General features: G+C 42.3%; 1 pseudogene; it reads right to left on the bottom strand.

Moving 5' to 3' along the window:
• LOC123328107 overlaps positions 1 to 17,608 on the bottom strand; it is a 29,920-nt pseudogene extending 12,312 nt beyond the window's left edge.
• Between the last annotated feature and the right edge of the window lie 3,021 nt (positions 17,609 to 20,629).

Below are 20,629 nucleotides of genomic sequence, written 5' to 3'. Positions count from 1 at the left end.
CTCGGTGTACTACGCTAGCTGAAATGTTTGGAATGCATTGGCCCTGGGAGGAGAAGAAGTTATAGCAAACAACATATGGGCTTTCAAATCTGGAACTATCCAAGACAGAACAAGAAAGCTATTTTCACTTTCCTTGTTCCCCCCCTTTTTTCCCTCCAGAAGATGAGTAATTACTAATCACATTTTATTTTCATCTTTAGAGCTGCACCCCAAAAAAGCCAGATCAATTTAAAACTGCTGGTGAGTTTGCAGCCCTGTCCAGTGATCACCTAATGCATTTGTGCCACCTGCTTTCCCTGTTGTGTGAAAATGCACGAAGGAAATTTGTTAAGTCCAGTGAACTGTTCCCGGCTCTTTTATTCACCTTTCAGCATGCTAGTTCCTTCCCTTGGCATTGATATCATTATGCATTTGTCAAAGGCAGACTCTCACTTCAGGGGCCTTTATTATGTGTGACATTTGGCAGCAAATTTTGCCACTGGGGTTTGCTTATATCCTCTGTATGTTATTGTACTTTTTGGCATTCAGTAAATTCCGTACACCCACTTCTTTGATGTTCATTCCAGCCCCTAAATGTGGAAACAATGACTGAAATTTTGGATCAAAGCATCTTATAGATGACAGGCAACACAACTCTCTGATTATTCACTAGAACAGAGGGGATCTCCCCTCCCCACCTCCCCCGGCTAAGATCTAGGCCTGTAGTCCCTCCAGGAACAGCTCTGACTTCCCTAGTGCAAAGGCACGAGAGGAAGCTAAAGAAAACAAGTCCAAGGTTTTAGGAAAAAAGAGACTCAACTAAACAGCTGAAGTGAAGCTCATGGTCATTTCTAACTGTAGGGAAAGCTAACAACGGTTCCAGTTGGTCCTCCCATTTCTTCCCATGGGTCATATTCTAGTCTAGCACTTCTAGGGGCCAGGATTTTTTCAGGTTTATATTTGGCAAAACTAATACAATTATGTAAAGTTTAAAAATAAAATAAAATTTAAAAAAATATCTAATTTCTGTATAACGTCAGCTATACAAGATGGCCTAGATTTTTTTTTTAAATGCATATTTAAAAGAAGAGGTAAAGGGGTCCAGGGATTAAGAAATTTTTAAAGTAATTGAAAAAACCCAAAACTACCCAAATTTCAACGAGTTACTTTTGCAAACTATAATTAGCTGTCTGGAACAGTTTTCAGTGTTTGCTTTTGCTTTACTCCTGGGATCCCAGTGCAAATAATTACTTCATTCAATTTATTTCACAGGTCAACTTTGACTCATAAAAGCATTAAAGCAGGTAACCCCCTAGGGGTGTTGGGAAGACAGATGAGCAAATAGATATGAAACTGTCGTAAGCACTTTGGAGGGGGGGCGGCGGGAAGCCACTTTATAAATCCAGGATATTTTATGGTTATGTGTTCACTCCATTTGGTATCCAGAATGTGCTAGTTATAATTAATACACAATGTTGGGAACTATTATAAATGTACCATACTCTTTTTAAATAGTGAGGAAGATAATTGTGTTTGAGAAATCTCATCCTGTATAAATTAGAATTCCCAGTAGAGTGCCATAATTGAGAATAGGGCTGAGTGCACTGAGTGGAGAAGACAGTCGTCTTAGCATGATAGCATGTGTTCAACCAAAAGGTAGAGTGCCAAGAAGGAAGCATGAAAGCCCTTAAAATACCAGTTTCTGCTTGCCCAAGCGGGAAGCTTTTACTGCCCAGGCGTATGCAACAGTGACATCCAGCGGTTGTGGAGATAATTACAAGTGAATCTCATTTTAAAATATAAAATGTTTTAAATTATAATAAAATATTCTGTATGGTCAAATGTTGTCTAGATTCTTCATCTGGCCACAATGTAAGTCAATAATTCAGGCTGGATGCCAAGTGAAACAAAGTTCACTCTACTTCCTAAGTAGTTTCGAAAATCTGTTTTGTTAAGTGTTATTTTGATGTTTTTTAATTTACTAAAATTATAGTGTTCCAAGGGTCTCCCTGACCCTCCTAAGCACACTTAGACATTTTTGCAAGGACAAATGAGACTGCGTGCATGCTGCAGACACAGCAGAAATGAAAGCTATACTTGACTCCTCTGTTAAATACTCCAGGGAAAACATCCGTGACCCTGAACATTTTCATGGTTGTGGAATTGCTCTAAGAAGTTCATTATGATTTTTACCAAGTCATTTAAGATGAAGAGAAAGAAGAAGGGTAAGAGAAGAAAAGGAATGGAAAATAAAGGAGAGAAGGAAGGAAAGAAAAAAGGAAGGAAGATTGGGAGGGAAGGAGGGAGGGAAGAAGGGATAAATGGGGGAAGGGAGGGAGAGGGAAGGGAGGCGAGAGAAGAAAGAACAGGACTACTCATTAATCTTCAACAAGTTTTGGTAATAAGTCCATGTAGGATAATATATCTGAAGAGGGAATTCAAACGGATAATTAGCTCCCCCCTCAACTTCTTGTTTTAAATTGCATTCCTTCAATAACCAACCAATTAACTAAGTTAAAAAATAATAATTTTCATTAAAAAAAAAATCTGAAAACAGCTGCTGCTGCTGTACCTAGACCACTGCCAGTTGTAGGAGGATGCTGGCAAGGTGGCCCCCTCAGTGACCCTGGGAAAGAACTCTCAACAGAAGCCTGTTAAGTCACCTGACCTGTAAATTATGTATGTCCATGTCAACGCTGAGTATGTCAGGTGACAGCTTACCAACTTCCTGGGTGGCACTCCCGGAAAAACCATCATCGTGTGCCAAGCTTTTCTCAATTTTAGATGTACCCCTCCTATTGGGGTTCTTTCCCTTCATCTGTCTGCCTCTTTAAATTTCTCAAGTTGGGAAGAATTTACAGGCACCCTCTCAAAACCTGCTTGTTAGAAGAGAGAAATAAACAAGTTTCACATCTATCCAACAAGATAATCAAGACATAATTCCATAAAAAGCTCCAAATACCATTCAGCTCACGTACCTCTCTGTTGTGCCCTAATGGAGGAGAAAGCACTGCTCAGAAGCGGTTGGATTGAAAGGAGCGGGTGCACAGGAGGCCTGCAGTGAGCACTCTGCAGAGAGCGCCAGCCAGAGACATGGGGAGGGTCCCAGGAGTGCCTGGGGAACGACCTGTGGCAGTGAGAGTTCTGGGAGACGTGTGTTGACACAGAGCAGGTGAATCCACAGGTTTTAGCCAGCTTTGTTTGCTTTTACAAGGCCTTTGAACTGCAAGAGGGATTATCCAGATTCTAAAGCAAAAGAACACATTCCTAGCACTGCTCTCTCAGGATCTTCACTCAGAGATCCCTCTGGCTTATTGCTTCTTTGTGGGGAATATATGGAGAATTGGCACACCCAGGTGTCACCTCTCCTTTTAGTTCCGCAGGAGTCTGGCCAGGTGGTTCTTATCCAGAGCACCCTGTAACTCCCATTTGATAATTTATTTCTAGAATCAAACCCCAGGGTCCCTCGAGAGCAAGGGTAGAACCTTCCCTTGACAGGCTGGAACCTCCTACATCAAGGTGGCCATGGCCACCACATTACCAGGTCCTGCCAGTATGAAGAGCAAGAGGCTGGCATGAGGGATCCGTTCCCTTCTTTTCTTCCTCAAGAAAAATCCTGTCTTGCAAAGCTTCCTTTGATGTTTCAAGATTCCCTAAAAAAGGCAGTTGCCAACATGCATATCCTCTCCTGGCTTACAGCTTCCGGTATAGTTTTACTGCAGTATATAATCTAATAATCCATTTAATTTCTTTAGAGAGATGTTATATATATACAGGTGGCATTTGGGTGGAATCACATGCCATAAACCTGTCTGCTCCTATCCAGGTTCAGAATACAGAAGAATCTGTTTTACAGACATTCTAGAATTTTTACATGGTCAATTGGCTGGTTTTGTATTCTGGAACGTATCAGAGCATCTACAGGAAAATATATACATAAATTCTATAAAATGGTGGCAAGATTTCTGATTTACTGATACTACTGGTTTGAATTTTCACAAAAATATTTAGCTATAGGACAATGTATTAGGCGTATTCTTAAAGGTAAATAACTGCAGCCAATAAAAGTTGGGCCTATAAAGGGTCCCATCTTCTACTAGTTTTCTGCACCGAGAATTACTACCAGTATAATCATGGCTCCCTGCACGCTAATATTTCCTCTGATACAGTATGATCAATGTTGTGGAAAAACATTTATTATATTTCTTCTAGCTACTTAAAGGCATTACTGAATTATGGGCATCGCAAAACGAATCCACTGTGCATTTTTTCTTTATGTGACGTTTTTACAATCTTCATTTTCTGCTTTGCAGCCACTGAGCTATAGAGATCCACACTCTGTCCCTCTTACAACTGCCACTGGGGCCACCCTCTCCTTTCTGCTTTACTACGTCTGAAATGCACTTCCTATGATAACATTCCTTTTCATTCTGTGCTGGACTCTTCTCTGAAAGGAGGAAGTGAAGAAAGAAATCAAACAATGTGTTGCTAATAACAGTTCTTAATCTTCTTCCTTAATGAAGGTGATGAAGTTTAGGCTGAGAAAAGGACAAGGGGAGGAGATGGTATTTTACGGAATCATTCCAGGAGAGCTGATGGACTCTGAATGGGTGTGGGTTTTGCAGTTTTGACATTTAACAATTTTATTAACATCTTTGCTTGTTGTGCGCCTTAGTCCACAGGATCTGCAGTGGGGAGAGAGTGTCCAGCTAACAGCCCGTGACTCAGGCCCTGCCAGGGGATGAATCAATTAGCAAGAGAAGCAATGATGCAAACACTTCAGGGTCACTCAGGATGCTGTTTGCCTTTTTGATAGAGAAAGCCCGCCATAAATAACATCACACCTCAGGAAATCATTCCGGGAGGCCCACATGCCTGCGGGGCTGCAGCCTGGGACGGAAGGAATCGTTTGCTCATTGTGTGTATTTCCCCCATCTCAGTCAATGGAGGATTTGTAGTAAAACCAGAGTATTTCAAAGGAGGACAGTATGTGGTAACAGAGGCATGTTTAGTGATTTCTTTTAGTACCAGAACCCATGATTTATGACCCAGAGTTAGAGCCAACTTTATTACAAAAATGACTTCACCCAGAATAACCTTATTCAGGGCTCTCAGGAGAATGATGTAGCACCCAACAGCATTATAATCTAGCAGACATTCACAAACAATTCCTTCCTCAGCCTCATTTCTGTCCCCTTTCAAGAGGCGGCCTTCCCCCTTTACCTGCTGGCAGAAGTGGGGTCCCAGGCAGTGCTCTTTCTGTGGTGATCTGCCCGGGTCAGGCATTGACAATACGCCAGGGCAGAAGCCACCTCCTGGGTCTCAGTGGCATCTTCCCCAAGCCTGTGCCCTGAGGAATAATGTGCAGAGCACACCTGCTCACCCTTCATTTCCTCCCTGCACAGAGCTTGCCTGCTCCCTGCACTCCCACCCACCCTTCCAGAACTTGGATCCCCATCACCTCAGAGAGACTTGCCGAAGTGCCCCGCTCTTCTGATTGCCATGGAAACCGCCAGCTGCACTAAAACTGCCACGGCTGGGTGTCCAGGCAGGGTCCCCGGGGCGTACCAGGATCTGGGAACTAGCCCTCCATCTTATTAAACTCCAGTGTCAGCTCCTAGCAATTGTTTTAAATTTACACCCTCAGAGTGCCTTAGTGGGATTACATGTCCATTTGCATTAAAACAGGTTTCTGTCATTAAACTGCCATACAGTAAGCTTCCTTGGGACAAATTAATGAGCTCTAAATATCATCAAGTAGAAGTTCACTTCACCAAGATGGCCAACAAGGGGGGCAAGAGGAAGTGACTGCTCAGAAATCCTAGCCCAGGAGAAATATAAGTGCCAACTACAGAAAGAGGTCTTGTCCAGGTCCTTCTTCGCTGTGAGATAAGTGGCTCTGATTTAGAGCTCATCTGGGAGAGTTGGCAACATTATCTCTATTCACCAAGAGCCTACAGTTCACTTCCTAGTCCCGATTCTGAATACGCGTTTCCCTGTGTCTGCTGAAATTCACCAAGGGCCCACGGGCCCCTCTACTCTGCGAGTGTCTCAGTCTACTGTGTTTCACCCTGCTGTCTGTCTATCCTTGAGGAACTTGTGTGCATCCAGGTTGTCTGAGGACAACACGCACACAGCAGAGCATCAGGCAGCTGGCGTGAGTGCTCCCAACTCTAAAGTGCCCAGCTGGCTATTACGGGACAATCTGGACCATCATTTGGGGGCCTGGACCCTGGATCATTGGTCCTGATAAGGAGCACACCACACTAGTCATCTAGAAGCAGAATGAAAACAGAGAGATGTTGAGGCTGGATTGTCTCTGTTCACAGGATTGCCTTGCCCTTACAAATATTTATATATGTGTGTCTAAGTAGAAAGATCTCATAAAAGAAAATGTGTTCCCCAATGTATACCTGTGGCAGATTCATTTTGATATTTGGCAAAACTAATACAGTTATGTAAAGTTTAAAAATAAAATAAAATAAAAAAAAAAAGAACTCTAAAATAAAATTGTGTTGCTTTAAAAAGCCAAAAAAAAAAAAAAAGAAAACAAGTAAATCAACCTCCAAACTTTCTTGTATGTAAAGGAGGAAAGGCTGGCTGCAAGACAGACTTCCCGACCTGCAGAAGCTGTGATCTCATTTCTGTGTAGACAGAAATTACAGGGGACAGTAATGTATGATTGAGACACTGCTATATTTAGAAATGACAGGATGGGCATTATTAATAGCTTAATTGACATTAAGGCAATTACCCTTACCCTTATTACAGTTTGTAGAATTACATAGAAAATATTGGCTGAGGCCTTTTTTTCCCTAGAGCTACCCAAGGATACAGCATTTTATTTCATGCCAGATCCCGGTTTTGACATTAGATACTTAGCCATAGAATGATTTCAGTAAATCATTATAAATGCATTATAATAAAGATGTTATGAGCTATCAGATATTAACCCCCAACCCCTAAAGAGAGATAAATAGTCCAGTTGCATGATTCCCACTTTTGTTTCATAAGAAATAAGCTTTTGCAAAGAGCAACTGACTAATGAATTATAAAATGGTGTGTTGAGCTCAGATAATTAAACAATGCATTTTAGTGTCTAGTGTAGGATGAACACTAAATCATATACAAATAAAAAGGGAAAAGCCTAAACCCCCAAGCCCAGCTTCTATTTTCAAATAACATTACGGTTGGTCTATAGTCCAGAAATGCTCAACTGTTTTCTCATCTGATTAGAGAAACTTATCAAGTATAAGATCAGGACATAAGTAAGTCAACTAAACCAAGAGTCAGAGCAAGATTCTGGAGGTGCTAATTGCAGAGAAGCCCACAAAGTTATTTTAATGGAGGTTTTGCATGGAGATTACCTTTCTTTCCAAAGTGTTTAATGGGGCAGAAGTCTAGAAGAATCCAGAAGTTCCCAAGTTTCTTTATACCTTTATATTTTATCTCTTAATTCATAATAAAACATACTAGTGGGGGTGGGTGGGTGGAGTAAAGAGTCTGATACTGATAATAGTCTTGGTCTTGTAGTGCTGGAAAGACAAACAGGAGGAGGTGGAGAAATACAGAGACTGGTTTCGGTTCTAACCACCATCTTCAGGTATATCACCAAGCCCAGCCAGGCGACATCTAGTGGTCAACCTTGGATCACCATGAAGTTTTTGCCTGAATGTCTCTCACGTGGGGCTATTTTGCCATTGGCGGCCCTTTTGGCATGTCCTGGGTTTGTTGCAAGATTTGAAGTTGAGGATAAGCACGGCCCGAATACATGTTTTAGTTTTCCAGCCTCTCAAAGACGTGGTGACTGCGCCAAGGCACTCTACTGTTTCTGCGTCGAACAGCAAGACACTAATGATTGTCTGGACAAAATCAGAGATGGCCTTGGACTCCGTGTGAGCAATGACCGCCGGTGCCTGTGAGCAGGACGTCCCTGGGACACCAGGTACCTCACGTTCCACTCGACCGGCCCTCTCCTGTGCTCCAGTCAAGCCAACCACACAGCCCTGTGCCCCTCTGCTTCCCCAACCCCATGTGTCACCTGATGCTACGGACCTCCTTCTAAAGCTTCTTTATTTCAGAATAAGATGAGGATGTTAGTAATGCCTACCCAGAGGGTTGTGTGAACATTACATGAAATTAGTTATTTAAAAGTACAGAGTAAGCCCGCAACTAAAAGATTTATTTATCTTGTAATTTTCCTTTCCTGGTTCTTCTCTCTTCATTCTACCTTTATATCTTCCAATTATCTCTCCCTCCCTCTCTCTCTCTCTCTCTCTCTCTCTCACACACACACACACACACACGTTTGCAAATCCCTGAAAGGCAGAGGCTCTGACTTGTTCATTCAAGCATTTCTTTCAGTGTCTAGCATGTGTTTTGCTTAAGGTCACACTCCATACATGCTTGCAACACAGAACAATATTAATAATATAATAGCTACTAGTAACATTATCTGAGCTCTTGGTATGTGCCAGGCACTCTGCTAATAAGTATCATCACCTCATTTAATTCTTACAAGTCTCTTAGACAAGTACTATTTTCATCCTCATTTTATGGGAAACTGAAGTTTAAAGACATTCTGTAACTTGATCAAGGTCACACAAGCTCATAACTGGGCACCCAGGATGCAAAGAATCAGCCTAGTTTGGAGTTTCAGCTCTTATTTGCCACATGTTGAGTTGGTTTTCTCAGCTTTTGTCTCTTTTAGGCTGAGCTCTGTTAAGGGATCAGCATGTACCCACTCTTACATGGATGATTTTAAGGACCTCGATCTTTGGTGTTCCAGGAAGTTCAGAAGTATATGCAAACTCTAGTTTATAGCTACTCAACAGTCACTTATCTGCAAACTCCTGGATCATTACATAAAACCATCCAAAAAGATTTTACAATTGCGTATACCGTAAAGTTAATTTCACTTTGAGAGAATGTATCTGAGGGAAGTGATACACTCAGTTACGTACTCAGGTTGGTGGCCACAATAGATGGAGCTGTCTCATCATTCTTGAAAGCCTGGCTCCCTGGCAGCCTCACTCCATCACATGGTCACAGGCAAGGGACGGCCTCCCAGTCTTAGAATGGTTACGCTTCTTAGTGGTTCAAGTCTCACAAACCCCACCTTAATTAAAGAGGTAAATTAAAAGGAATATTCAACCTCAGGGATGAACTCTCTTAGTAATTTGAGGTGGATGCTTTATTGGATAAAAAGACACACATGGGTTTATTATTCTGCCTTCAGGTACAAGGATCTATGGAGGAGGTTACCTAAGGTGGTGAGGAGTTTGTGTAGCCAGAGATACGTGCTTGTAAAACAGCAACCAGAGGAACAGGCCTGAGGTCTGTTGCTGAAGGACACAGCTTGGCTCTTTGTTCTCTACTTGCCTTTCAGGCACAGCAGCCAGACATTTGGGATCTCCCGTGGTCTTCATTTCAAACTTGCTGACCGAGTGCTGTGCTGGACACCACTAGGGTCACAAAGAGGCAGGCCTCCTCTGCTCTCAGGCATATGGAGGCTGCCACAGCTCGGCTCCTTAGCAGTGGATACTGCTGTGTGCCTGCTCTCTTGTTGTGAGCAGAGGTACTACATGTCACTTCTGGGCCAAAGCTTTTTATTTTCAGAAGACTCCCCAGCTCTCTCCTCCTGGGCAGAAGTGAGCTTGGAAGCCTGTGTTGAGATGACAGGAGGCCCAGTATCCTGGATTCCTAAATGACTTGGTGGAGATGAGTCCTCCACAGGCCCATGGTAGACATCAGCAAGAAGCAAACTCTTTAGATTAAGTCACTGACATTTGGAAGCTGTTTATTACCACAATAAAACCAAGGCAATCCTGAAAAATTCAGGAGCTGACTTTTTGTTCAGAAAATGTGGCCTTTCTTTCCAAGTCTTAAGATCTTTAATTTTTTTCCAATAGCTTTATCCACTGATTCAGTGGTTTACACATTTTTTTTTTCCCATCCTTTTGGAAAAATCTCAGATGACTAAGATTGCAAAATGACCATATTTGGAAAGAATGGTGGTTTGTCTTTTGTCCATTGATAAATATCAGTACTGTGAAACAAGTGGGAGAGACAGAACACAAGATCACCTTTTGAAAATACCATGGCAGAATGAGGTGGTGAAAAAGAAGGGGGAAATAGAGAAAAAAGAGAACTAGAGAGATAAAGAATGAAAAGTAAAGAAATATAGAAAAGACAAAAAAGAAAAGTAGAGAAGACAACAACACAAAAGATGGGCAACTTATTTCACTTTAGCTATAGCCAGTTGCTATAGTTGTGTTCCACTCCAGAATGTATCGCGTAGGATATCTTTGACCTTTGGTACCTCGTGTATGTGCCTAGCATGTCAGGGTCCTCCAGAAATGTTGGTTGAAATCATAAATAAAGGAGTGAACGAATTTTCATTTTATAATCTTGGGAGCATGTATTACTTGAACTGGTCTATGACTATGAATGAGCCTCCCATCATATATTGAAAGGCAGTGGAAAACGTGAGAGAGGAACTAGAAATAATTGAGTTTGAATAGCTCTTTATAACCTTTAAACCTGAGTCCTTGAAAAGAGCAACTATGAGGTCAGAGCAATTATTCTTTGTCCTAGAAACAGGACATCACTGATGACTCAGAACAGTCTGTTTCACAAAGTGTTTCAAATAAACTGGCTAGAAATGTCCTTGTTTTGCTTGCCTCTGGCTGAGCTGAACTGAGGGTACAGTCAGCACTGAGGTATCTATGGCCTTGATGTTGTGGAAGGAAGGTGACAGGAGGGAAACGGAATACAATTTGCTGAATATTTTTGAGAAAACTTCAAAGGGGGCAAGGAATAGCAATATTACCAGAGGGTTAATAAGAAGGTGGATCTGGGGGGCACTTGACTGCCAAGTGGGAACCTCCAGTAGAATATTCACCTAATTGGGAGTAATTTGCTTTCCAGAGATGCGTGCAAGGACTGTGGCAGGGCCGCCCCCATTCAAGGATGTTCTCTGGTAAATTCAAGGAAGCCCATTCTGAGGACATGAAAGGAAGTTAGTCCTTCCTCGGGGGGAGTATGAATCCAGTGTCTCCAGTCTGTGGGCTTATCTGTGTGCATGTGTGTGCATGTTGTATGTGTTGTGCATGCACACAGGCTCACACACACTCATGCACAGTTCAGAAGTCTAGGAATTGTGATAGGAATGGAAAGCGCTGAAGAAGCAGAAAGCTGCTAGATGGCAGGCTCCAGGAGGATGACTGGTGTGGGCAAGAGAACATTCCGCACAGTAAAAGGGTATCCTGTGAATCACATGGAAAATGCCGCAAAAGGGCTGTTAGCATGTTGGCTGCAGCTTTAAAGAAAAGGAAGTTCTGTTGGGATGAAATTTCTCCTGGAGATGAACACATTCTGTATACCCAAATTCTAATTCATCAACTTCTACCTGCCATCTTGAGCTACACTTGTCTCCCATTTCTTATCAAAGACACAAGCATTTTTCTTTCCTTGGCTCAAAATCATGAGCTTCTTCTCCTCGCTCTTCCCTTCATTCAATCTCTTCCCCTTTAAAATGTTTCTTGGATTCCCTCTTTTCGTCTTCCTGCCTGGGCACATACTTAGCTTGTCTACCTAATTCTGGATCATCTCTCTTCCTATTCGAAATATAAGACCCACATGCAAATAATGAAATACTATCTTATAATCCAAAACAGAAATGGTGAGTGTTTTAGTAACAGTGGCCCTCTGTACTAGATTTCCCAGATAATTCAGTTTCATGTAGTCTTATTATTTTCAATAAAGGCAATTTGTTAAAGGCACATACATGATTAAAGACAAGAAAATTTAAATATTATCTGATTATTTTTGCACTTCTTTGTCTCCCCTTTGACCTTTCTCCTATTCAAGCAGTTGGCCATGTCTCTTGCTCATTAGCTCAAGGAAGGGCTGAAACAGCATTAAAGAGAAGCAGCATTTTCTTCCTAACTTGCAGATTTCAAAAAGTCACCCTCTTGGGGGGATAATGACATTATTATTAGGGCAGAAGCCAAAGAGTAGGGCACAAACATGAGTATAAGCTAGGCTCTTCCTCTTCACCTCTAACCAAGGAGAGACCACCACTATTGATGGAGGAGGAAGATTGGAGGGAAGCAAGGGAAGCAAAGATTTTGAGGGAACAGAGATGGGGGGAATTACATCCCTTAGAATAAGAACTTGGATCCTGTCAGCTGACTGCAGATGGTAAGATGGTAAAAACCATGTAGTTGTTTTTGGGAATAGAGGTAGGAGGAGTGAAACTGGAAAATTATAATAGTTACTTTGGAGGTTAATTTGGAAGTATTTGAAAAAAAATTGAAACTGTGGAGAAATTTTTATACATATCTGTAAAGATATTTGTACAAAAATGTTTATCGCAGCATGACTTCTGAAGAGAAAAAAAAATTTCTGACAACTTACATGGCCATTTACAGAAGAAGGGATAAATTAAATGTGGGATTTTGTGGCATCCATAGACTATTGTAGAGCAATTAAAAGATACTGTCTGAACAACAGGAAGAAATGGTAGGGGAATTTAGACCTTAGAATCCAACTGCCTGATAAGCTTTAAGACTTGAAATATAAGTGAGGGCAGAAGGAGTAGAAGGTGTCAGAGGATGAGATGGCTGGATGGCATCACTGATGCAATGGACATGAACTTGAGCAAAGCCTGGGAGATGGTGAGGGACAGGGAGGTCTGGTGTCCTGCAGTCCAAGGAGCTGCAAAGAGTCGGACATGACTGGACAACTGAAGAGCAACAGCCCTTAGAATCCAGTTGCCCAATAAACCTTAAGACTTGAAATATAAGTGCCTCATTTTATGGATGAGAAGGAAGAGGGGGCCTGAAGTTAGACGGTTTCTCATTTACAGAACAGCCCGTTGTTTAGACTTCCAACCTCACCTTTTGTCCATGATGTCATCTGATACTCTAAGTTGTCTGGTATAGTTTTAAGTCTATTCCAGGAAGCAGAAAGTTGTTCCTTCCCATCTCCCCAGTATGCTAGCACAGAAGAAGAAAAGAAAGGGAGAGGGAAGGAAAATGAGGAGAATGCTGCCTCCCCTTGCTCTTACGGTCACAGTCCAGATGAAAAGCAGAATCAAAATTGGAAGCCATAAAAAGCCCTAAATAACCTGTTCTCACATTTCCCTCATTCATAGTAAGGGGTTTCCAGGTCCTCTCCAGATCTCCATTGTCTTATTAGCAAAACAAAGAGTTCAGCTAGAAGAATTATATCTACCCTTAAGTTCAAAATATTATCCCTGCAATGAATCCACTTTTAGCTATAAAATCCAGCTGCCCAGATTTCACTGTTGAGATCTCCACCTATAAGGCAGTGTTTTATCCACTTTCCCAAATCTTTTGTCCATGCCCTACAATTTTCCACTGGTTGGTGAAACCTACAGACCATATTCAATCCTTCTTTTCCATTTATAATGTTTGATTCTCAACATTCCTAAAAACTAGTGGGAGTGGGAAGGATCTTCTGTCTGGGCTTTCAAGATAGGTGCTAAATAAAAATCTCAACACTAAACGTCAGTCCCAGGAGTTTTTCTAAGATTGGCAGCCCAAGGTCAGCGAAATGGCCTTGGATCCATCTCTGTGAAAGCCTTAAGTGGGAGTGAAAGTCATCACAGCCCCAGTGCTGACCTCCCGGCATGGTCTGGTGGGCTGAAGACGAGTGGGAGTCAGCAACTCCACGTAAAGTACTAACTGTGCGACTGACTTGGGCTGTGACATTGGAGGAAGCTGTTTCACCTCTAGGCTTCTTTCGCAAAGCAAGAAAAAGTTGTAAAGAGACGTTCTCTGAAAAGTACATTCTGCACTAGAGGATAATGTCACAGTCATTAAGGAAGCGAAAGGAGACTCGGCGTCTTCTTCAGCCAGAACTGCATCCTTTCGGTGTCCCCACCCACACAGCCAGCGCCAGAATTTAAGAGTGTCATTGTCCAGCCATCAGAAGCACACCAACTCTAACGCAAATGCCTCAAATTCACTCTTCACTTTTAAAGTAACACACTTTTAAAAATTATTAATGGTTTAGTTGTGTGACCATCCATGAATGAAGGGCATTTCCCTCTCCCACATCTTTAATGGAAATAATTAATGAGGTGTTAGAAATTAACAACAATTAACAGTGCATAGGAACAAAGGCAGAAGGTCAGAGACTCCAAAGAAATACAATTTAGCTTCTTGGGTAGAATCTTGCCATGTCAAGAAGTGACACACTTCTCATGAAAGAGAAGCATTTTCCGTGTTAAATATGTTGCCATTATACTGATCTTTCAAATGGGGGAAATACAGACAATAGTTTCTAGTAGTCTCACTTGTAACAGTACAGATTTCTCTAATAAACTCTGAGAATTCCTAGCTTTGGTATATATCTCTGGGGCACAAATACACCCATTGCTCCAGAACATGGGCTCAAACACCATTATTTTTTAAGATTATGATGTTAACAGAAGGAAGTAAATTACTTGGCACTTCTATCAAGCATACTGGTTTTGCTGAACAAAAAAAAAATACTATAACATAGGACATTTTTCAGCTTAGTATTGATAAACATTGCTTGATAGAGCAGACTTACAATTTAGCAGTAGTGGGATCATTTTAGAATGTATTGGATTCCAGTGGATTTCTGGAAATAACTGCCACTTAGAGTAATTATTAATGTATATCAGTTATACAAATTACATGTGTGTTTTTATATTTAGCTATAGGATCCTGGTGAGCATCATTTTATATATCTATACCTATATACACAAGGGCTTCCCTCATGGCTTGGATGGTGAAGAATCATCTGCAATGCAGGAGACCTGGGTTCGATCCCTGAGTTGGGAAGATACCCTAGAGAAGGGAACGGCTACCCACTCTAGTATTCTGGCCTGGAGAATTCCATGGACAGAGAAGCCTGGCAAGCTACAGTCCACTGGGGTCACAAAGAATCGGACACGACTTAGTGACTTTTACTTCACATACACCTATATGTATGTAAATTCATAAATAATTTGCCTTAACCTTATCTACCTGACAGATAAGTGCCAACGAATATTACTACCAATATATTAGGTCTCCCAGCTTCACTCCATGCATTTGTTCCCATTTTCTAAAGCACAGCCAACAGTCCTTGAGCCAAGGTCTTACATATATCCCCAATATTGAAAATATAGTCAGAGGGAGTGAGTCAAGCTCAAATCTACAACTAGATGACCTCACCAAGGATATCCACCAAGGATATTTTACTAGAGAATGGGTATGGGATAGACCTATTCCACGTCTACCCACAAAGTAATTATAATTATAATTACATTACCTGCAATTATAAACATAATTAATTATATTCCTGCAGCGCTTTAAAGCTTACAAAGTACATTCACAGACATTAATTATTTAACCTCATCAGTACTCTGTGAAGCAGGCAGAGTAGAAAACCTGCAGAATGGCACCAAGGACTTCTCACTGAGACCAGACTTGTTGCCTCCAGGCTTCCATCTCCTCCTGTCTCTCATGATTATCTCCTTAAACCAAGTGTATGCTGAAAGTGAAAAAAAAAAGACAATCTCTAGAGGCAATGAAGCTTCTGGCTTCTTGGTCAAGCCACTTTCAAACAAAGCAGCACAAGCAGTGTTCAGAGAAGGAATGAGCCAGAATTTGCGGGAGGAGGAACCAGGCTCGGTGACTTCAAGGCTCTGGTTCGGTCCAGGTTTCCAGGATCAGCTCACATACCCAGAGCTACAGTCGGGTTCTCGTGGACAAGAGTCATTAGCAGAACAACAGACTCTGGGGGCTAGAAGAGCAAAATGCCTACGGCACATCTAGGATATGCACCTACAGTTGGGAATGCCAAGAGTAAGTCAGAGCCCCACACAGCTCTGGTAATGGGATGGGATCATGTCATGACACCATGCAGTTCAGCCCTTGGCTCTTGCAGGTTAGAGGCTCAAATGAACTGTCTTCTGCCTGCTTTTCAAGGATCTCCGTCATACCCACCTCTCAAAATGCAACCTAACACATCGCTGAAGGCTTCCCCTGTGCCTTCATGTCCCACCCACTCGCTGTCTCGTGACCATGCCACTGTTCCTGTTCCTGGTCCCAGGTTCCTTGCTGTAGGGCTCCCAACCCTGAGCTCCTTCAAGGCCCAGTCCAAGGGCTCCTTCTCTGGATAGAAGGGAAAGTATTAATAGATGCTGGCCTTTCCGCTGAGAACTTGGTTCTCTTGAAAAAGAAATTTATACTCAAATAACTACAATAGAAGTTGTAAGATGTTCAGGGCCCTAAAACAGCACCACTTAAGGTGTGAACAACTGACATCTGTAGTACCTCGGAACTGGTTGGAAGTGTAAATTCTTGACTCCCACCCTAGATCTACTGAATTAGGATCTTAGGCCTGGGCCCAGAAATCAGTATTTTAAGAAGTCCTCCAGGTGAATGAGATAGCTGCTAAAGTTTGAGAGCCCCTGCCTTAAAGGGAGATTTTTATGCCAAGTCAGAGAGGAAGTGCTTTTGGAGATGGCCCTTTGGGACTCATAGGATTCAGACACCTGGAGACAGGTAACAAGCATTCCAAAGGTGAAGGGAAGGGAGCAGAGGCCTGATCCAGGGAGGTGGTCTGGAAATAATAAGGATTTCCATATTGCTACACCTAGGATGGCTGCAGAGTTGCTGGTAACTTTCAATCATAACATATTAATGTTGGGACTTCTCTGGTGATCCAGTGCTTAAGAATCCTCGTGCCAAAGCAAGGGACATGGGTTTGATCCCTGGTCCTGGGAAGTTCCCACACGCCGCTGAGCAACTAAGCCCGTGCACTGTAACTAGTGAGCCTACATGCCGCAACATACTAAAGCCTGAGCGCCTAGAGCCGGTGCTCTGCAACAAGAGGAGCAACTGCAGTGAGAAGCCTGTGCGCTGCAGTAAAGAGGAGCCCCCTTTCTTCCTTGAAAGAATTCAAGCAGGTTTCTTCCAAACTTGGAAGCAAACAAAACATACGGAGTGAAGCCAAGTTAATTAACTCAGTAATTGTCAACCTTCTTCAGACACCAGAATCACCCGTGGAGCCTTCCAAATGTGCCAGTGATGGGACTGCACACCCAGAGATCAGGATTCAGTTGGTCTGTGAGGCCAGAGCCGCATTTCTTGTGTGTTGTTTGTAGCTCCCCCAGGGGTTCAGTGTGTACACAGCACTGAATTGGCCAATGGACAAGCCTACTGCTTACCTACTCAGTGGTAGGGACTCTGCTCCACATAGTGGTAGACTCCAGGAATGAATAAGACACTGCACCAGCCCTAGGAGTGGATATCTTCCAGGATCTGCAAAAGACCAAGGGGGAAGATACAAACAGTATTAGGGAGCAGAGCAAAGAAGGTGAATTTAGCTAATGACTCAGAATTAAACCCTAGAGCCTGCTAGGAGAATAGGGGGGGACTCAAGAAGGACTGTTTATACTAAAGAAAGCAGATAAGGAAACCATCAGAGATTGCTGTGTAAAGTTAGGCTTCCTCTTTGGAGGTTAACTGGCATAGGCTAATTTGTCACCTTCTGCCTCCTTTCTTAGCAAGACGAGCTCTGAACGGTTTAGTATCCAGGCCTGGGTCAGGGTCTGGCGCCTATACTGCTGATGGTGGGACATGTCTTTCTCTTGGCCAATGAGCAAAGAAGGAAAACATTTCAGGAGCCGCTAAATGCCAGTGTCTTTATTTGAACTTCCCTGGACCAGGCAAGTTAGTGGTATTTATGGCTTAAAAGAATTTCCATCTGCAAGTTTATCTTCCTGTTAAAAATCAGCCACCCCCTACCCTAAACAACCAAAGACAATAAATCAGGGCTTAAGTAAAAAAACAAATACTTATCTCCACAAATTGGAATCCCCATGGTTGCTAACATACTATTTTTTTAGTATCAGACATCATAAGAGGTTAAGTGATTTGTGGACGGGAGTGAGTTTCCCTTCAACTGGGTACACAGAAGGCATGGAAATGAGACCAGATGTTGTCCAAGCTAAAGGAGGAAGAGCTGGGCTAACATTTCCTGATGAGTCCCAGTGCTTAGTCAAGCTTTTACCTCTCCCGAATGAGCCACACTGGGGCTGCTGTTATTTTTAACCAATTCTGCCAATTGATGACTATCTTCGCCAGTCTGGTTCCTTTCTCTTTCACAGAAACAATGGTGTCAAAACAAGTACGTCTCATTCCTGCCTACTGAACTGATGTACAGCTCTGCCGTTGTCATTGACGGAAGGACAGCACAGTATTATGCCTGTGCTTGTTCAGTTGTGTCCGACTCTTTGCTATTCCACGAACTGTAGTTTCCTGGGCTCCTCTGTCCATGGAATTTCCCAGGCAGGAATACTGGAGTGGGTTGCCATTTCCTTCTCCAAGGGATCTTCCCAACTCAGGGATCGAACCTGTGTCTCCTGCATTGGTAGGCGGATTCTTTACCAACTGGGCCAACTGGGAAGAGCATAGCAGGGTATAGTGGCCACCAACTGGTGCAATAAACTACTACTATTTTTATTAAAATCTTTTTTTTAAAAGGTGTTATTTGTTGCCTACTAACCTCAAAATATCCTCTTTCAAGAAGGCTCTATACTTTTCATGTTCACACCTGGGCTCAAGCATAACATCAGTGATGGGTCCAGACAATAGCCTTTCTATCCTGACACCCAAATTGTACCCACTCCCCATCCACATTGCTGGGGGTGTCATTTTCCCCATGTTCAAAGTCAGCCCTATTTAGAGGTACAATACAAGGAACCCATGTAAATAGAAGACCTTTTTACATCAACTATGTCTACTGATCTGTCAATATCACATTGTCTGAAATGTCTTCTTTTATGAAAAATTTCTGAATGATCTTTGGCAATTTTCTGTTTTGGAAAACCTGGGACAATTTCTCACTCTCTCAGAACCTCACTTAAAATGTATATGATCTTTGGGGATTGGGGTTTCACATCTTCAGCCATTTTCTGTTATTTATTCCCCATGACACAGTGAGTTTTCCAGTACTATATACTAAATGATAATACACACAACAGAGTTGTTGAGTTGAATTTGAAACCCACAAATCATGTTCATGGAAATTACTTGTTCTTCACAAACACTATTCCATGTGGGCAAACTGAGCCTTCACCTCTCCATGTTAAAAGTAGCTGCCTGTCTCCTGGGAGTGCTCTGTGGTGCAGGGTGCAGTGAGAAGTCAAGAGAAGGGAAATCGCCTGTCATCAGAAAGAGCTTTTTCCAGGGAAAGTCCAGCATCCACTTAGTTTTTCTTCCTTTCACAAAGGGAAGTGCACATTGCTATGGTCCGCCAAAGCTCAAAGGGAAATCTATACAATTCTTTTCCCCTGACAGACTTTTCTCCCACCCCAACGCCTTTTCTTGGGAAATTTAAAAGACACAGAAAAGTTAAACTCTCACACTCACCCTTCCCAGAGTTAACAACTGTTAACATCTGGTCATACTTTCCTCCAGGTTTTTTTTTTTTTTTAAGAAATAATATGTTTCAGATTCCAAATTCCATCCTCTTTAGCCAGTCTGCTCCTCCCATACCAGCATCCATAGAAACAAAACCACTTTCATGAGTTGGGTGTGGATCTTTACAGTCTATTAAAAATATATGTTTTATATAAATAAAACATATACATCCTCATCCATCAGAGGGCTGACAGAATGAAAACCACAACCACAAAAAACTAATCTAACTGATCACATGGACCACAGCCTTGCCTCACTCAATGAAACTATGAGCCAGGCCGTGTGAGGCCACCCAAGATGGACGGGTCATGGTGGAGAGTTCTGACAAAATGTGGGCCACTGAAGAAGGGAATGGCAAACCACTTCAGTACTCTTCCCTTGAGAACCCCATGAACAGTATGAAAAGGCAAAAAGATATGACACTGAAAGATAAACTCCCCAGGTTGGTAGGTTGGTTGGTAGGTTGATATTGGTTGATCTCCAATATGCTACTGGAGATCAGTGGAGAAATAACTCCAGAAAGAATGAAGGGATGGAGCCAAAGTGAAAACAACACCCAGTTGTGGATGTGACGGTGATGGAAGTAAAGTCTGATGCTATAAAGAACAATATTGCATAGGAACCTGGAATGTTAGGTCCATGAATCAAGGTAAATTAGAAGTGGTCAAACAGGAGATGGCAAGAGTGAACATAAACATTTTAGGAATCAGTGAACTACAATGGACTGGAATGGGCGAATTTAATTCAGATGACTGTTTTATCTACTACGGTGGTCAAGAATCCCTTAGAAGAAATGGAGTAGCCATCATGGTCAACAAAAGAGTCTGAAATGCAGTACTTGGGTGCAGTCTCAAAATGACAGAATGATCTCTGTTCGTTTCTAAGGACTATTCAATATCACAATAGTCCAAGTCTATGCCCCTATCCAAAATCACTGCAGATGGTGACTGCAGCCATGAAATTAAGATGCTTACTCCTCGGAAGAAAAGTTATGACCAACCTAGATAGCATATTGAAAAGCAGAGACATTACTTTGCCAACAAAGGTCCGTCTAGTCAAGGCTATGGTTTTTCCAGTGGTCATGTATGGATGTGAGAGTTGGACTGTGAAGAAAGCTGAGAGCCGAAGAATTGATGCTTTTGAACTGTGGTGTTGGAGAAGACTCTTGAGAGTCCCTT

This window comes from Bubalus bubalis, chromosome 2, assembly GCF_019923935.1.
Source record: "Bubalus bubalis isolate 160015118507 breed Murrah chromosome 2, NDDB_SH_1, whole genome shotgun sequence".
In the NCBI taxonomy this organism is placed as follows: Eukaryota; Metazoa; Chordata; class Mammalia; order Artiodactyla; family Bovidae; genus Bubalus; species Bubalus bubalis.
Note: the sequence above shows the minus strand (reverse complement) of the source record. Positions and strands in the feature narration are given on the sequence as shown.